At 44.3% G+C, this 17552-nt stretch overlaps 1 protein-coding gene and 1 pseudogene across 1 annotated transcript in view; one reads left to right on the forward strand and one right to left on the reverse strand.

The window, feature by feature from the left end:
• TNRC6C (trinucleotide repeat containing adaptor 6C) overlaps window positions 1-13864 on the reverse strand; it is a 152714-nt gene extending 138850 nt beyond the window's left edge. Inside the window, exon 1 of the mRNA XM_026484031.4 lies at window positions 13710-13864. The gene's annotated coding sequence lies outside the window, so the exon portion shown is untranslated. The remainder of the gene's footprint in view (window positions 1-13709) is intronic.
• On the forward strand, window positions 1772-2703 carry LOC113244578 (60S ribosomal protein L9-like; annotated as a pseudogene).
• Window positions 13865-17552: the final 3688 nt, after the last annotated feature.

The following is a 17552-nucleotide window of genomic DNA, read 5'->3' on the forward strand; positions in this document are numbered from 1 at the left end:
GTGAAGCCCAATGTGGGGCTTGAACTCATGACCCTGAGATCAAGACCTGAGCTGACATCAAGAGTCAGATGGTCAAATGATTGAGCCACCCAGATGCCCCTGGTCATAATCATTTTTATATGTTTCTAGACTCGGCTTCCTAATATTTGGCTGAAGATTTTTGTGTTTACATTCATGAAAGATATCTGGCTGTAGTTTTATTTTTTTGTGATCTTTGGCTTTGGTACCATGGCAATACTGGCCTCAAAGAATCAGGAAGCATTTCCTCCTCCTTTATTTTCTGGAAATGCTTGTGAAGGTTTCGTATTAGTTCCTTATGTTTGACAGAATTTACCAGTGAAGCCAAGATGACCTGGACTTTTCTTTGTGGCAAGATTTGTAATTACTGGGGCGCCTGGCTGGCTCAGTTGGTAGAACATGTGACTCTTGATCTCAGGGTCTTGAGTTCTAGCCCCACGCTGGGTGTAGAGCTTACTTTTAAAAAGATTTGCAATTACTAATGTCTTTATTTGGTATATGCCCATTCAGAATTTTCATTCTTTTTAAATCGGTTTTGGTGGACTCTGTCCATTTCTAGGACTGTTGTCATTTCACCTAAGCTGTCTTATTAGCATAACGTTATTCATAGTACCTATTTCATTTCTGTAAGATCAATACTCATGTCCCCACTTTTATTCTTGATTTTAGTAATCTGTATCTTCTCTGTTTTTCTCAGTCAATCTAGCCACAGATTTGTCAATTTTGTTGATCTTTCCAACTAACCAGCTTTTGGTTTTATTGATCTTCACTATTTTTCTGTATTTATTCTATTGATTTCCACTCTGATCTTTACTTCCTTCCTTTTACTTTTTTTTTTAGTTTGTTTTTCAATCTCTGGAGTCAGAAGGTGAAAGCTTAATTTTCGATTTGATATCTTTCTCCTTTTCTAATATAGACATTTAAAGCTATAAATTTCCCTCTTAGTACAGTTTGGCTGCACCACATGAATTTTAATATGTTGTGTTTTCTATTTTTAATTCAGTTCAAAATATGTTCTGACTTTTCCTTGTGATCTCTTCTTTGACCCACAGTTACTCGGAAATCTCTTGTTTAATTTCTTATGGACTGTATATGGAGCCAAAGAGGGGAGTCAAGGGGGATTCCAAAATTTTTGACTGGAGCAATTAAAGGAGGAAAGTGCTGTTGGAGAAAGGGAGGAGCACAAGTTCAGTGGATGTAGGGGTGAGAACAGGATTTCAGTCCTGGACATCTGAGGTGGGGATTCTCATGCAACAGTCATGTAAAGATGTGGCAAGGCAACTGGGTATACAAACACTGAGTATGGGGAGCAGTCCAGGCTGGTGATATAAAATTTAGAAATCTTTGGGGCATGTGTGGTATTTAAAGTCAAAGGACTGAATTACCAAAGGTGTGAATGTCAATAAAGAGGAGAAAGTTTCCATGAGTGAAGTCAGAGACAGTTTCATGAAGGAGATTCTTGTTAAGTTAGGTACGTTAGGACATTTATAATTTGAACTAGCAGAGACGGAGCCAGTTTAAGCACTCTATAAGCCATGGATGTGAAATAAATGTTATCACATGATAACATGTCATACCTGTGACTAATGCAGGTGATAAAGATAAGATAATGGTATTAAGAGACCAGACCGCCACATAAATAGATATTTTACGACACATATATATCGATGTCAGGCTTACTGTCTATGTTTACTAAAATGATAACATCCTTAAATTGTCCATGTTACTAAAACAAGATCCTTATCCCCATACACCTATTTTTTTCTTCTACCCATATGCCTTTCTACCAATATAGGTCATTTAACATACATCTCTTCTGAAAACTGTGAAATCAAAGAAGCAAAATTGTTGCTCTTTGCCACATCTACTGAGTATGAAGACCATTCTCAGTAATCAACCGTCAACATTCTAGAAAATGTCAACATCACTCTGAAGGGCTGCATGCACTGTTACAGTGAAGGGCCCCAGAGAAATTCTGCAGAGGGACTTCAATCACATCAATGTAGAACTCAGTCTCCTTGGAAGGAAGAAGAGGCTCTGAGTTGACAAGTGGGAGGAAAGAGAAAAGAACTGGCCACTGTGCTCTGCACTACCTGTAGTCATGTACAGAATATGATCCAGGTGTTACACTGGGTTTCTGTTACCAGATGAGGTCCATGTATGCTCACTTTCCCATCAACACTGTTATTCAGGAGAATGGTTCTCTTCTTGAAATCCAAAATTTCTTGGATGAAAAATACATCTGTAGGGCTCAGGAGAGTTCAAGTGTTGCGTGTTCAGTATCTCAATCCCAGAAAGATGAGTTAATTTTTTTTTAAAAGATTTATTGATTTTGAAAGAGAGAGAGAGAGAGTGAGCGAACGTTGGGTGGAGGGAGAAAGGAAGAGGGGAGAGGGAGGCTCTCGAGCAGACTCCCTGCTGAGCACAGAGTCTGGTGTGGGGCTCGACCCCATGACCCTGAGATCATGACCCGAGCTGAAATCAAGAGTTGGACACTTAACCTGACTGAGCCACCCAGGTGCCCAGAAAGATGAGTTAATTCTTGAAGGAAACGGCAGTGAATTTGTATCAAACTCAGCCGCTTCAATTCAGCAAGCCACAACAGTTAGAAACAAGGGTATCAGAAAAATTTTGGATATTATCTATTTTTCTGAAAAAGGAACAGTTCAGCAGGCTGATGAATAAGACCTAAGGTGTCCAGGTACAGAAACAGCAAGATGCCAGATGATTTTTCAGACTTATTTGTGATATTTTAAAGACGCAATAAAAGCTGTATTGATTTGGTGCTTTTTCTCAAACCAATAATCCTTTCCAACTATTTGGCAAGTAAACCACTTAGAAGTTAAAAAAAAAAAAAAAAAAAAGCAGCAAAATTGTTATCCCTCCAACCAGACAGCCCCATGACAAAACAAAAGATAACATGCGTGTTCCAAAGCGAGTGTCTGACTCTTCTTAACCATGTAAGTCTGCAAGGGTTTACAACACTCCATTCCTTCAAAATTTTTTTGTTGAAGAAGCAGAAGAAAGATATAATGCTGAAGAAAAATGGGTCAAGTGAGGGAAATTGCTTTCCAACTGAGATTTGAGATTGAATAGGAAATGGGTGAATTAGACTGAAGAAAGACAGTTATCGCCCATCTGTATGGGGCTCTTCTGTATCAAAGGCAGCTTACTTCCAGCTTACCCCATTAACTAAAGCATTCTAGTTTCAAGGTGACACAGAGTTTTATAGAAATGTCTTCCCACTTTTAATAATTTGGATCAAAACTAGAATCCCTTTAAATAGGCTTAAAATTTTCAGAAATGTTAATTTTCAAATAATGCTTCAGGAAAAACCTGCTGCTATGGCAGAAAAAAAATAATCCATGAGATCTCTGTTTGTCTTACAGACACACTCCTTGCCTAGCTGCATTCTAGATGCCCAAGTTAGAAATGAGAGAGAAAAAAAATTCACCATCAGGTTTCTCAAATATAAACAACGATTCTTATAAACACATCAACATTAGTTTTCTCTTAATATACTTTCAGAGCCCAAAATGATTCTATTTAAGGCTATGAACCCATCAGACACAGTTTATTTATGTGACGCTTAATAAAATTGTTTTATTAAAATAGATCAGACGTCACACTTCAGATTTGGGGTCCCAAAGAACTCTTAGATCTTTAAAAATAATGAAAATCACTCTGTCTACCTGAATGAAATGAAACAACAGAACAGGCAGGAGCATGGTCACTGTTAATCAGGTAGTCCTGACCTCTCTTGTACCTCGATTTCTCATCTGTTGATGAGAATAAATGAAATTATATTGGGCTTTCTATACGTGGCACATGATTAGCATTCAAAATAACTATAGCTATTGGGGCACCTGGGTGGCTCAATCGGTTGAACATCTGACTCTTGCTTTCAGCTCAGGTCGTGATCTCATGGGTTGTGGCATCAAGCCCCATGTCACTCTGGGGAGCCTGCTTGAAGGCTCGCTCCCTCTGCCTCTCCCCCAACTTATGAATGCGAGTGCACACTCTCTCTCTCTAAAATAAATAAATCTCTTAAAAAATGAAATTATATATATTTAAAAACTATAGCTATTATGAAATTTGGAATGCTTTCTCCAGCTGTGAATTCATATCTTCAGAGCAAACAGGCTTAGCAACACCACATTGCACTGAAATGAAAGAAAGCAGACTGTTCACCCTATTGCCCAAAACCAGGCCTTACTATCATTTCCGAAATGCAGTTTGAGAACAGAAAATGTAAAATAAAATGAAAAAATTAAAAGAGCAAATGAAAAAATGGGGAAAAGGTTATGAGAAAAACAAATGAAAGATATGAAAAACTTCTGAGTGATCCTAAAGGCTGAATTCTGAAATTGATGTCCGCAAATTCGAGATTTAGTTAGAATATCACAAAGAGAAAAACCCATTTTCTAAAAATATCTTATTCATTTGAACAAGAGAGAGGGAGAGAGCATGAGTGGGGTGAGGCACAGAGGGAGAAGCAGACTCCCTGCTGAACAGGGAACCTGATGCAGGGCTCAATCCGGGGACTCCTGGATCATGACCTGAGCAGACGCTTAAACAACTGAGCCACCCAGGTGCCCCAAAAAACCCACTTTCTTAGGCCATCGGAACTACATAATCAAAATTCTGCTATCGAAAGATAGAGGAGCACCGGGGTGGCTCAGCTGGTTAAATGTCTGCCTTCCACTCAAGTCATGATACCAGGTTCCTGGGATCGAGCCCCATGTCAGGCTCCCTGCTGAGCAAGGGAGCCTGCTTCTCCTCCCTGCCCCCCCCCATGCTCACTCTCTCTCAAATAAATAAATAAAATCTTAAAAAAGGAAAGAAAAATAAATAGGCAAGTATGCAAGCTAATTAAATAACCACATCTAATAATTTTGCCAAAGGAATATTTAAATTAGGAATCAACAAACTGATTTCAAGAAAAAGAATTCTGACAACATCCTTTTAAAATCTGATTTCCAGAGTCCCCCTGAGAGAGAATAAAATGATACGTTTAATATATACTAACCAAACATTCTGGGTTGGCCAGAACGATTCCATTAGTTATAATACTCATTCTTCCACTGGGCTAGTACCTGAAGATAATTACCAGATCCATAAATGGCAAACCGGGAATTATTTTGTAATCTATCATACCAAATTTCTAATGTCCATAAGAAATGTCACATTATTTCTTCATAACTTGGCTGGAGGCACTTCCTGGCAGAGCCAAGGGCCTCAGGGAGAGGGAAGAGCCCACTGCTCTGAGTGCCCACAGAAAAAATAGTGCAAGGGCACCACTGAGGACTGTGGAGATGGCCTCACACCTGCAGAAGCGTCCCCACAGGCTGGGCGGACAAGCTGAAAATACGGTCAGTCGGTCACTATCCTAAAAAGACTAAAACCAGAAGGAAAGTGTTCATTTCTTAGCCTCTTCTCTCCCCCTACTCTCATCTGTGGAAACATCTCTGAAGAAATAGATGACTCAAACCAAAACTGAAAACGTTGATGTTAGTGTCCATAAAATACTGTAGATATTATAAAGATGGACATGTTGTTATCCTTGCTACCAAGTAACTCAAAACCTAAAAGAGAAATGATGATGATAATGAAGGTTTCTTTGCAAAGCAAGAATCTGTAAAGAGCTTTGCTAGGGTTCTAAGTCTGAAATGAACAGGTTGAATGATTCATGCTCGTCAATTAAATACAAAACCATAATATATACAAAACTGCAACTGTGGCTAAGATTCTTACTCATCATCTGACTATAGTAAATAAATAATATTCTTGTCTGTTTTAAAGCCCCCCCAAAAAGCTTCCCCACCGCACTCTCTAAGAGTAAAAAAAGGTCCATTTTATTGTTTTGTTTTCTTTGTTAAAAAAAAAGAATCTATGATCACTTAGGTTTAAGGATACTATTACATTTATCTCACCTTTAAAAAGTTCTAGTAACTTCAACACAGCCTAACTAACACTGCTGTTTATGTTATAATCTGATCTGTTATGTTATAATCTGTTAGGTCATAATCTGATTTTATATTTCCTGGAAATACTGAAGATTTGTTTTCTCTCTTTTCTGTCAATATTCCATAACCATAAAGTTCACAACACATCTAGTACTGTTATATAAAGTCTGAGTTAAGGTATTTTTTGGGTATGGTACTAAGAAAATTCGATTTTGTTGACAGTATTCACCATAATTAACAGCAGAACCCTATTATTACATGGCTCATTACATACTGGGATTTATGCTGTGAGTCAAATCTCTATCCCAGAACCTCAAACAATAAACTCTCCTAACACTGCTATCGTATGTGTCATCTTTCCCCAATCAGCATTCTAAAAGTATGCACTCTATATATTTTACCAACTATTTTAACATTAGCTTTTTATTTACTTAAAGCCTCTCTAGAACTTCCAGAAAGAGCAGCAAGCACTACAAGTCTTCCTTCTAGAACTCACTGCTTCCAAAAGTCCACACCAGTCATTCTGCATCGTTTTGTCCTGCTGATTCTTTTTAACACCTTTTCAGTTGGATCCTACCGTTAAGCTTGTCCAAGCCTGCATCACCTTACACAGACAACTACAATAGCCATGGTCTTCACACTTCCAATTTCCCCTCCAACCACCTGCTATAATTCAGCTCAAAAGAAGTTTGTAATCTACCACTGCCTCATGTCACGCCCATTAACAACCACTGATGCAGCTGAAGAAAGGAGGTCCTACCCATACAGCTCCTTCTAAGCCTCACTGCCAACACTAAACTTCCATTTACAGCTAGGCCTTAGTGTTCACTTACTCAATAAAAATATTGAGTCCCGGGGGCACATGGGTGGTTCAGTTGGTTAAATGTCCAAACAACTCTTGATTTTAGCTCAGGTCTTGATCTCAGGGTTGTGAGTTCAAGCCCCACACTGGCCTCCATGCTGGGTATGGAGTCTACTTTAAAAAAAAAAAAAAAGAGTCCTGGCTGCTATATTAGTCACTTTCCAAAATGTTCCCCCATCCAGCCAAATTGCATCGACTTTCCAGGACCCGTTTCCAATGAAGTCTTGCCTGACCACCGCGACCCCTGGGCTCTTCTGACTCATCAGGCACTCTATTTCTGCATTCGCAAAGTTGATTTCCATTGAATCAAAAGGTAGTATCAAGAGAAAACAATGTTTGGAGGTCATACACATTTGGGGGAAATTAGGCTAATAAAGGTAAACACATTCTTTTCCTGATGGACTTCTCTGAGCATCCAGTATGTGAACATGCATCTTCGAGAGGGCAGACGCGATATATGACTCGATAATTACATACTACCGTAAGTTTTTGTTAACTTAAGGAAGTTTCACAACATTTAATTGCTATTTCAGTTTTTGTTTTGTTTTTTGTTTGCTGCCTGCCTCTCTCACTAGTCAGACAACTCCAGGAGGGCAGGAGCCGTTGATCCTCACTGTGGATCTGGCCACTGCGCAGCGAAGGCATTAAGTTTCGACAGAGTAAAGCAGAAACGATGCGACCAGCCTTGAGGTGTAGAAGGCGGCGCAGGGGGTGATAAGGAGCTCCGATTCTGGCATCATAGGACCTGAACACATTACTGAGTCTCTGATTTTGGGTAAATTATCCCACCTCCGTGGGGCTTAGCTCCCCCACCTAGAGAATGTACACAGTAACAGAAGCTACCTTACAAGCTGCTGCTGAGGAATGGATTACACACATAAAGTGCCCAGAAAGCATTGTTAATATTAGCAGACGGATTGGTAGGATACAGATGAAAAGAGAGACTAATTAAAAAGCTATTCAAATAATTCAAGCTATTGATCCATGAGTGAGGGCTTTGAAGTGGACTAAGTCTAAATTTTGGCTTTACTTCCTACAGGCTGTAGGATTGTGTAGAAATTACTTCCTTCTCTGCCCTCCCTTTCCGGGTCTGTACATCGGGAACAATAAAAGCAACCACTTTTCAGATGTGTTGTGTTGTGAAGATGTAATAAGATAATACTCATGCCCTTGGCACATCATCACACAGTAAGTGCTCAATTATTAGTTGTACCTATTTGAAGATTATTTTTAAGTGGCGGTCTGGTGACCTGAGAGCATGCTTTCTAACTACCCCCACAACCCCATCCCCAATTCTCTACTGTCCCCAGAGACTCAAACGTCCTTCCTTCCACAGAGCCACCACCTTCCTCCCCTATCTCATCTCCTGGCCCAAAACCCTTCTTTAAAACATCAGCCTCCTGAAAAACAAAGCTGATTAAATTTCTTTCCTACACACTCTCCGCCCTCCCCTTGCGCATTGCCCACTTCATATACAGTGTGAGAAAACAGATTGTAATCAAAGGAGTAATTCTGCACCCCCCTTGTAATTTCTGAACAATTCTGTCAACATCTTTCCACAGCACAAGCGGATGGAAAGGTGGTACATTGTACCAACGCTGCCATCTCCCAACTGCAGATCTTAACTTGAATTCCCAGTTGCTATTTTAACTGAGATTTCCCCCACTTATTAAAAGAGTAATTAAAAAGAAATTATCTTTGGAAATAAAAAGTAAACAATACCTCTGCCAGGCTCAACTCAAGCAGCTGATTTTAGTTGTGAGAGATACCATTCTTAATGAGCTAGACTGTACACATAAAATGAACCCAACAAAGCGCATATTCCCCCAAACCACCTTGGCTGTAGCCAGTCTGCACCTTAGCAAGGGACTCAACCACAGATAGAGGTTATCTCCCTGCTGAGAATAATTTGACTTGACATTGTGATACTGCAGGTCTGCAGTTCGGGCCTTCACAGGAAGGGCATTATGAAGACATAATAGAGTATTAATTTCTAAAACGTTCCAAAGAAGGAAAACACAGAGGGTCTTTAAAGAAAAAAAAAAAAGAGCTGTTCAGGTGTTTTTATTCTAGAGGATCACAGGGGATCTTGTGGATTTATACGAACAGATGTCGGTCACAGAAAATGCTGTAACCTTATAATGACAACGAACTAATCTATTTGCACACTCTTTCACTCTCATACTTTTGCACAAAAAAAAATGTTTAATGAGGAAGTAAAGTGGGAACCAAGACACAACAGACCAATCCCTCCCGCCAGCTCTCTGGAAGACAGATTCCAGATGACTCTTTGGGCCCTGGGTGCTGTGACTCAGTGGCCCAGTGATCCTATATGTCTTCAGGCAGGTTGTCCTCCAACAGGAAAGAAGTGTTGTGACAAAGAGGCAAAGAAGGAAAGGGAGACCATAGGACAGACAATCCACCACTCCTACTTCCTAGAGCAAATATTTCAATACGTTGTCCTGGAAGAGACATATCTTAGAAGCTATATTCTTGCCCATCCTTATTCATTACTGTATCTTAGAAAACCAAAGTCCCATTGCATAGCTGGAACTCAAAGAGCCACATGGAATATTGAGAGTTCAAAACAGCAGTGAATACTGCTTTCCCAAGGCCGTTCCTTGTGCTGTGGTCGCAGCCAGGAGGGCTCAGGAGGGCGCGAACAACAATCTGTGCTTCAGCAGTGATGTTTTATGGCCCAGTGCCCAGACCGTCTAGCTCCGCACACAGCTCCAGAGCCTTTGGAGGGCTACAGGGGAAGAATGCATTCTTAACAAACAGCTCTCCATCCCTGTAACAGCTTCTTCATTCTCTGAAAGCATCTGTGGCCAAGAAAAGAATTCATTTTTAGTAAAACTCTAAAAATGGCACAAAGGGTATGAATTTTCACCATGTTTTTAATATACTAAACCTCGACACATCCCAGATGGAGAATTAAAGAATATGTCTTTTACTTTTCATTAAATATGTTATAGTTCAAATGCATGCTCTGCACAATAGGAAACTTACAGGATTATTTTAAGCAAGTTATTCAAACAAGTTCACTGGGCAAGGATTACACATTTCTTGGTTTCAACATCATACATACAATCTCTACACAAGGTTATAGCTATTTCCGACAAGTAATCTTTGTATTTGTAAGTAATTATATTCTTGAAAAGTTGTATATAAGCTGAATGTTTATAATTGAGAACATCTTTACTGCATTAAAATCTATTTAAAGAAAGCTTACTATATATTATTTTGCAAAGTAAAGAATGCTCTCCTCATGACTGCACAATTACTTAAACCCTAATTTGTAAAAAATTTAGATATTCATGGTTAGACTAGCTTAAAGCAAGAAAATCTTTAAAAATCTACCTGAAAAAAAAAAAGGCCAGTTCTCATTTGATATTCTGTTCTCTCTACTTAAATCTATCACATCTTCAAACAAAATTAAGATGCTAACTGTCTTAATTAAGCAAATAAAATCCACTCATCATACAAAATAGACTGCAGCACCAATACTCCTTCAAAAGGTTTCCTTACAGCTCAACTAAAACATCAGAAGACCCTCTGAAATAAAGCTGGCGTGAAAGGTAAAAAGCCATTTGTCTCAAAATCACCAGTAAGAAGCCATAACAATTTCAAAGAAACCAAAAACAAAACACACACACACACACACACACACACACGCACACACACAAAGTTGCCTGGCTCTTCCCCACTTACTTAGACTTTCTAGGTGCTGTCTGCTAAAGGCTCCACCTCCTGCTCCCCTCAAACCATTCTTCTGCTAGTTCCAAGACCTTCTATAAATCTGTCCCTCCTCACCTCTCAGTTCCTCATGCTCCCCCACTCCCCCCACTCTAAGGGGCCTTCAGTTGCTCTGGCTAGATAATCCTTGTTTTCTGCATCCCCAAATCTTAATGATCTCCTATGTTGTTCTGATATGGGGAACAGCCTCAGCATCGACAATCTATTTCCTTCCTTATAAAATCTTCTTAGATAGCAACCTTTACACAATAAACCCTGAGTGCTAAAGAGTCGTCTACAACATAGACATGCAATCTCATGGATCTAATTCTTACTGGGGAAGGCCAAAAAGACCCATAAATAATCTTCAAAATGGCTCTTTAGCCTTAAAATGTTAAGTTGTTAGAAAAGTCATATTATGCCAAAGACAAACTATATCCTCAAATAATGGATAAATAAACTAATTTCAACTAGTACGCTTTTTATTTAAATTTAAGATTAGCATCACTCTGAGTGGAGCAAGAGTTAAGTTTATACTCAGGCCCTTCTTGCCCTCACTTGGAGTTGGGGCAGTCATGCAGATACTCCGTCTGCAGCCAGTGCTGTAGGAATTCTATCTTCCATTTCTTTCCAACTGAAAGCTCTCTTCACTAAGGAAAAAGGCTGCCCCACTCCAGCCCTGACCTCCTCCTCCCCAGCTTGGTTTTGGAAGTGAGCCAGATGACAGCATTTGGAAAAGCACAAATTTATCTCAGTAAAGCCCGCTGTTTAACAAAAAGGTCGTGATGGTGAGAAATACTGTAATTTCAGAGTATCTTCCCCCCCATTACGTACTTCTGTTTTAATCCCCAAGGGTCCAATGAAACAGTGCACCCTACTTTCCCTCATAATCAGCCCTCTAATGCAACTATGTGTTTCAAAACTCCTGAGCCAACTAAGTATAGATATAAACCTGCTACAAAATAATCTTTGTCAAAGTGTTAAAACATATGCTACTTGAAAAAGAACAACAATAAACATTGTAAGAAGGAAAACCAAAGTCAACATTTACATGTACTCCAGGTTAAATATTTAAATGCCAGAATCCAAAATGAAATAATGAGAAGTAAGCCTTATGACAGCTTTGATGTCAATCTTATTTAATTTAATAGCTTAAGAGTAAAACAGAGGTACCTGTCAGTAAGGTCCTTGGTTTGGATAAGAAACATGGAAGAATCAGTCTTTTAAAACTAGATCCTCATAATAAAATCAAGTGCGTGTGTGTGTGTGTGTGTGTGTGTGTGTGTGTGTGTGTGTATTTAATATACATAAAACACCTGGGATCCCCAGATCCATTCTCCTGTTCAAGGAAGTGCTAGCTTAAAGAAATCACTGTGTCGCCATAAGTCAAATTTAACTTAACCAATACTTTTACTGTTACCATTTTCTGAGTTATTCTCATGACCCAAGGTGTGAAAGAAAAACAGATTCTGAGAACCTCTATTCTTATGAAAATATAAATATTAAAAACTTTCTGTAGAAAAAGCAAACTTTCAGGATAGGTAAGTGAAGTAGCAGCTATTCAGACCACCAGTATCTTCTGTAAGCACTGACAATAAAATTAACTTGGATAATGTAACTGGACTAGTCATTTTTTAAAACCTCATTTACTATCATTTCCCCCAACAAAGCATCCTAGGAGTGCCGCACCGAAAGGTGTTCAAAGACCTTCACCATCTCTGTGGTTTGGGAGTAACGTAAATTTCTTCAAGATGCCCGCAGCCAACCAAGTTCATCTGGCCTGGGGCTAAGTTTTATCTTCTACTCTTTCTCATAGTACAGAAGTCTGGAACCTATGCACATGACTGTCAACACCCGTACACATTTCAAACTGGCCACCACTGTCCGCTGAGATCACTCCAGCCGCATTTCCAGTGTCCCCACTCATCCTCATAGTTACTCAATTCTAAACGTAGGAAATAAGTTGCATAAAATAAACCTTCTGCGGGTCAAATTCCGTTCAGGCTCGTAGCAATCGCTACACAGTGATCACGATAATCTGACCACCTATACCGACCGCAGAGCACAGCGACGAGCGTATCCGATACAGGAGAAAACCCGACCCTTGGCAACACAATGGATTAAACCAGCCAGATGCTTCCAACTTGCAAGTCCTTCAAGACGCTCAAGTTGGACATCCACAGAGCACCATTTTGAGTTCAGAATCTGCAGCTGATGCCTAGACATAACCGAGCAGACAGCTCAAATGGAGGTTTAATCTGACAGAGGCAGAGAGACAATTCCACTCCTGTAGTACAGGATCACTGACACCGACAAGTGCATTAAAACGCAAAGGTGCAGCCGGGATCTGCGGCTCCTCCTCCCCCGCCCCCCGCGGCACCGATCCTGTATCTTCGGTGAGATTCCCAAAGCTCCGTGTAACCGGCAAGCGAACGGTTTCTCCGCCAGGTTAACACGCAGGGAACCCCTATATTCGCACCTGCACGTTTTCACAGCCACAAATCAATTGATTAAATGTCATCCACAAGGTAAAGGCGCAAATGAGGCGTCGCTCAAGCAGAGGTGGCACTGAGGCGCGCTCGGGTTACGTGATGTGCTAGCAGGGCAGCTGTGGTGCGGCTCCTTTTCCTCGTGCGCATTGCTCCGCAGTCTGCAACCCCGCTAGCAGCCCACCTGATTCCAGACCCGCAGAAGGCCGAGGGGCGCCTTCACCCTCCCCCAAAGCATGCCCAGGGTTCGCTATTCCCCCAAACAACAGCACGGGAGGCCCAACACCGAAAACGCTTCGGGTTCGTGCGTGCCATCGGAAATGCAAAATCCGTGGGTGACTGTTCAGGGGGAGACCGGCTCCAACAACCGCACGAGTTTAAAACACACACATCTGGCGTGTGACCGCACCACCCGCCGCGACGCCGCCGGCTCCCCCGCACTCGGCGCTCGGCGCACCTCTCTCCCCGCGCGCACGCACGCACCGGCCCCGTGCCGCCGGCGGCTCCTCCCGCCGCCCCGCGCAGCGCATCCCTTCCCGCCTGGACCCGCCAACCCCTCGCGCTCCGGGCCTGGCCGAACAAAGGCGACGCCGCCAGCTCGGCCAGCTGCGGCGGCTCGGAGGCCCGGCCCGCGCTCACCTGGGCTCCGTCCCCAGCGGCGGCGGCGGCGGCGGCGGCGGCGGCTCCTCGGCGGGGCTCCGGCGGCGCGGGCCTGGCGGCGACAGCGACAACAACGACGACGACCCGGGGGGCCGCCCCGGGCCCTGCGGGGCGCTCGGGCGGCAGGGGCCCGCTCAGCGCCGGCGCCACGGGCTCAGGTCCCGGCGCGGGCGGCGGCAGCGGCGGCGGCGCGGGCGGGTGGGCGGCGGCGCGTCCCGGCAGGTCCAGGTCCGGCCCCGGCGACGCCGCGACGCGCCCTCCTCCTCGCGCCCGCGAGCGGGACGGCGGCTCCGGCGCGGCCCGGGATCCGAGGTGGCTGCAGCGGCGACGCTCGGCGCTCGGCGCTCGGCCGGCTCCGCTCCCTCCGCCTCCGGCTCGGGCGGGCCCGCAGCGGCGGCGGCAGGAGCGCGGCGGGCGCGGGGACGGCCCTGTCAGGGGCGGCGGGGGCGGCCGGAGCGACGCTCAGGACTGCGGGGCGGCGGGGCCGGCGGCGGCGGCTGCGGCTCCCGGGGCCGTCGCGCTGAGGTGCGGAGCTGCCACCGCGGCCATCTTGTTGCTCTAACTGACAAGAACCCCCCTCCCCCCGCTCCAGCCAGACGGGGCGCTCGCGCCCCCTTCCCCGCCCCGCGTTGGCCTCCAACAGGAAGTCGTCCCGGCCCCTGCCACGTGACTCCACTGCATCTGCATACCGGAGGGCGAACTGGCCAATCGGTGCTCTGCGCCCGAGCTCCGCCCCCGCGCGCCCCTCCCCGGCCCATTGGTTCGTCCTGGCTAGGCCACGCCCCGTCCTACCCCCTTAATACCCCTTCGCGTTGTGGTTCCGCAGACTGCGCGGGGAGCGCGCTGGGGTGCGAGCGGGTGCGCGCTCCCCATGGCCGAGCGCGTGCCGGTCTCGGGGGCTCGCGCTCCGCCTGCGGTTTTTGGAGACCCGCGCGACATCCTTTCCAATCTGTGGGCGCCGCGGCTCAGTGTTAGCGCGCTGGACGGCGGGCCGCAGACTCGGCCCTGCATGTCCGCCGGGTTCACCCCCCGGCGGCACCCTGCGACGCCCGGGCCCCGGTTTTGCGCGGTATTTTCACCCGGCGGCGCGGGCCCTCTGTGCAGCAGCGACCGGCACCCGCTCTGGCGCGCGTCTCGCCCGTGCCGTGCACACGCCCTGCCCCTCCCCACCGTGCACAGACTCGTACACGCGCCGACGCGGGCCCGGGAGCATCCTGCTTGCCGCGCGCTTCCCAGCCTCCCCTTGCACGCAGCAGCTCCCCGGGGAGCGCCCTGCTGCGAGCCAAACAAGCCTCCCTACGAAACGCCCCCCCGCCCCCTCTCGCCTCGCCGGGAGCCTTCTCCCTCCCCCGAGAGCGAACGATCCGCCCCCACCGCTTAGACTCCGAGCCAGGGCTTGGGAGGGTGGAAAGGAACCCCGACGCTCCCGCGCTCGGTACCCGGTGGTGGTCCTCCATTCCAGCGCTTCTCTTCGGTATACAGTAGTCATTAACCGTAGGTAGGAGTCAGGAGGGATGTGCAATTTAAAAGTCCCTTTTTAACTTTCAGTACAAGTCACGAGGAAATTTTAAAACCAAGAATTTTCTCCATTTTCGTGAAGGGTCGTGGTAGCAGGCCAGCTTTCCCCTTCGTGCGGTGGAAGAAAGCTCAGAGATGCTGCCTGAAAGTTGTTCGCCTTGGAGGAGGCCATTCTCTGTCTACGTGTCCCCATCTTGAAGAGCAGATAATGACACACTACTTTCGCAATGCAATTTTGTTACCGCAAGTGTCATGCTTTGAAAGTCTGTGGATGAAAGAGACACAACAAATTCCCCGCTCTCGTTTCCCATCAGGGTCTCATGAGCTCGGTGCTCTCCTTTCTTCTTACTGCCATATTTTAAGCCCTCTGGTAGCCAGAGTCACAAACCACTCTCTAAAGCCGTCTTCAAACGTCTGTGTTGTGTATTTCCCCTCCCCAAAACCCATATCACTTAGAAAGATCTGAAGTCAGATTTTATTTACATTAATTCTTGACTGCGGAGAAACCGGCATTTTTTTTTTTAATTTCTCAAATTTGAGGTATTATTACATGCTCCAGGAGGGAGTGCAAAATATTAACATCTCAAAATAAGCAGTATCCACTAAGCAAATTGCAAAATCAATGGAGAGGAATCCAGATACTTGGGTAGACCAATCATTGTAATAAACAAATTTGGGGAAAATGGAAACAGAGTTACATTATTTAATATTCTTGATGTTTAATTTGTGACTGTAACCTCAACTTTACCTGTCTTGTTCTCTTTACTACTCCCCTCCCTCAGCTTAAACTGGGCAAAATAATTGTCTTCTCCTGTTATCTTAGACTATAAACACTTGGAAGAAAGGTAGCACTATTTTGGCCATATGTTCTGAACCAAAAATTAGACTCATAGTTTGGCATGAAGACCTGTGGCACTAGAAAAAATATTTAAAATTAGCGTTGACCCAGAAACATTGAGTTATATGATGGCTGTGAGTGTGGGGATTGCAGAACACAGTGTCACTCATTCATGGCTGTTTGAACTGATTAAAGAATGAGCAAAGACCCCAAGCAAAGCTGTAAAATGGGGAAGTGCATATTTGGGGTCTTCATCCCTTGATGGGCCCTGTCATTGCAGCAAATCCTCTGGTCATTCAGCAGGGCTGAAGGAGCAGGAGAGGCAGTTACAGGGAAGAAGAAACAGGCAGGACAGGATGGCTGTCCTCAAATTTTTAAAGAATATAAATAGGCACAGGTAAAATCTGTGAGATCCTAGGAGGCAGACCTATGTATGGTCAGTGGGTGGAAGGTTTGGAGGCAACTTTTGGTTTCATTCAAAGAAGAATCACGAGGGTTATCCATAGAAACTGCATCTTGAAATGTAACAAGAACCACATCTCGTTGATGCAGAAAGACAGGGGATCATGTTCCTGTCTCCATGGATATTGCAGAATAGATTACTGCTTTGGGCACAAAGGTTGAACTAGCTCAGCGGTTCTCAAAGTGTGTTCCCTGGACCAGCAGCATCAGCATCACCTGGGAACTTATTACAAATGCAGCTTCTTGGATCCCACTGCCAGGGGGTGGACCCCAGGTCTCTGCAGCTTAAGCCGTCCAGGTGATTCTGATGTGCACTAAAATTTTAGAATAAAATAAATAATAAAGGACATCTTTCTTAGGGTTCTATTTGTGTGTGATACTTGCCTCTGTTATACTGCCAGCCACTTCCAGCCACACAGGACTGGTTTGCTTCCTCCAGAAATCCTGTCCCTCCTCCTAGCTCTGTAGATTCCTGCAAGTAGAATTTGCATCCTAATGGTTAAAACTCTTTTTTTTTTTTTTTTGTATTATATTATGTTAGTCACCATACAGTACATCCCTGGTTTCAGATGCAAAGTTCGATGATTCATTAGTTGCGTATCTAATGGTTAAAACTCTTAAAGGGAAAGGCTTCAAGACACTTAAACAAATGATTGCTTTCCCAAGAAAAGGTAATGGAGCTGGGCTCCGTTCTCCCTGCTTGTCACCAGAAGATTGCAACTAAGCCTTAAAAAACGTGACAAGTGGGACGCCTGCGTGGCTCAGTCAGTTAGGCGTCTGCCTTCAGCTCGGATCATGATCCCAGCGTCCTGGGATTGAGCCCTGCAGACTCTCCCTATCTCTTTCTCTCAAATAAATAAACAAAATCTTTTTTTAAAAATGGGGTAAGCTTGGGGTGCCTGGCTGGCTCACGTGGAGCATGTGACTCTTGATCTCCAGGTTGTGAGTTCAAGCCCCACGTTGGGAGTAAACCCACTTTAAAAAATTGCGGTAAGCTTAAAAGG

The sequence above is a fragment of the Ursus arctos genome, unplaced genomic scaffold, assembly GCF_023065955.2.
Source record: "Ursus arctos isolate Adak ecotype North America unplaced genomic scaffold, UrsArc2.0 scaffold_24, whole genome shotgun sequence".
Lineage (NCBI taxonomy): Eukaryota > Metazoa > Chordata > Mammalia > Carnivora > Ursidae > Ursus > Ursus arctos.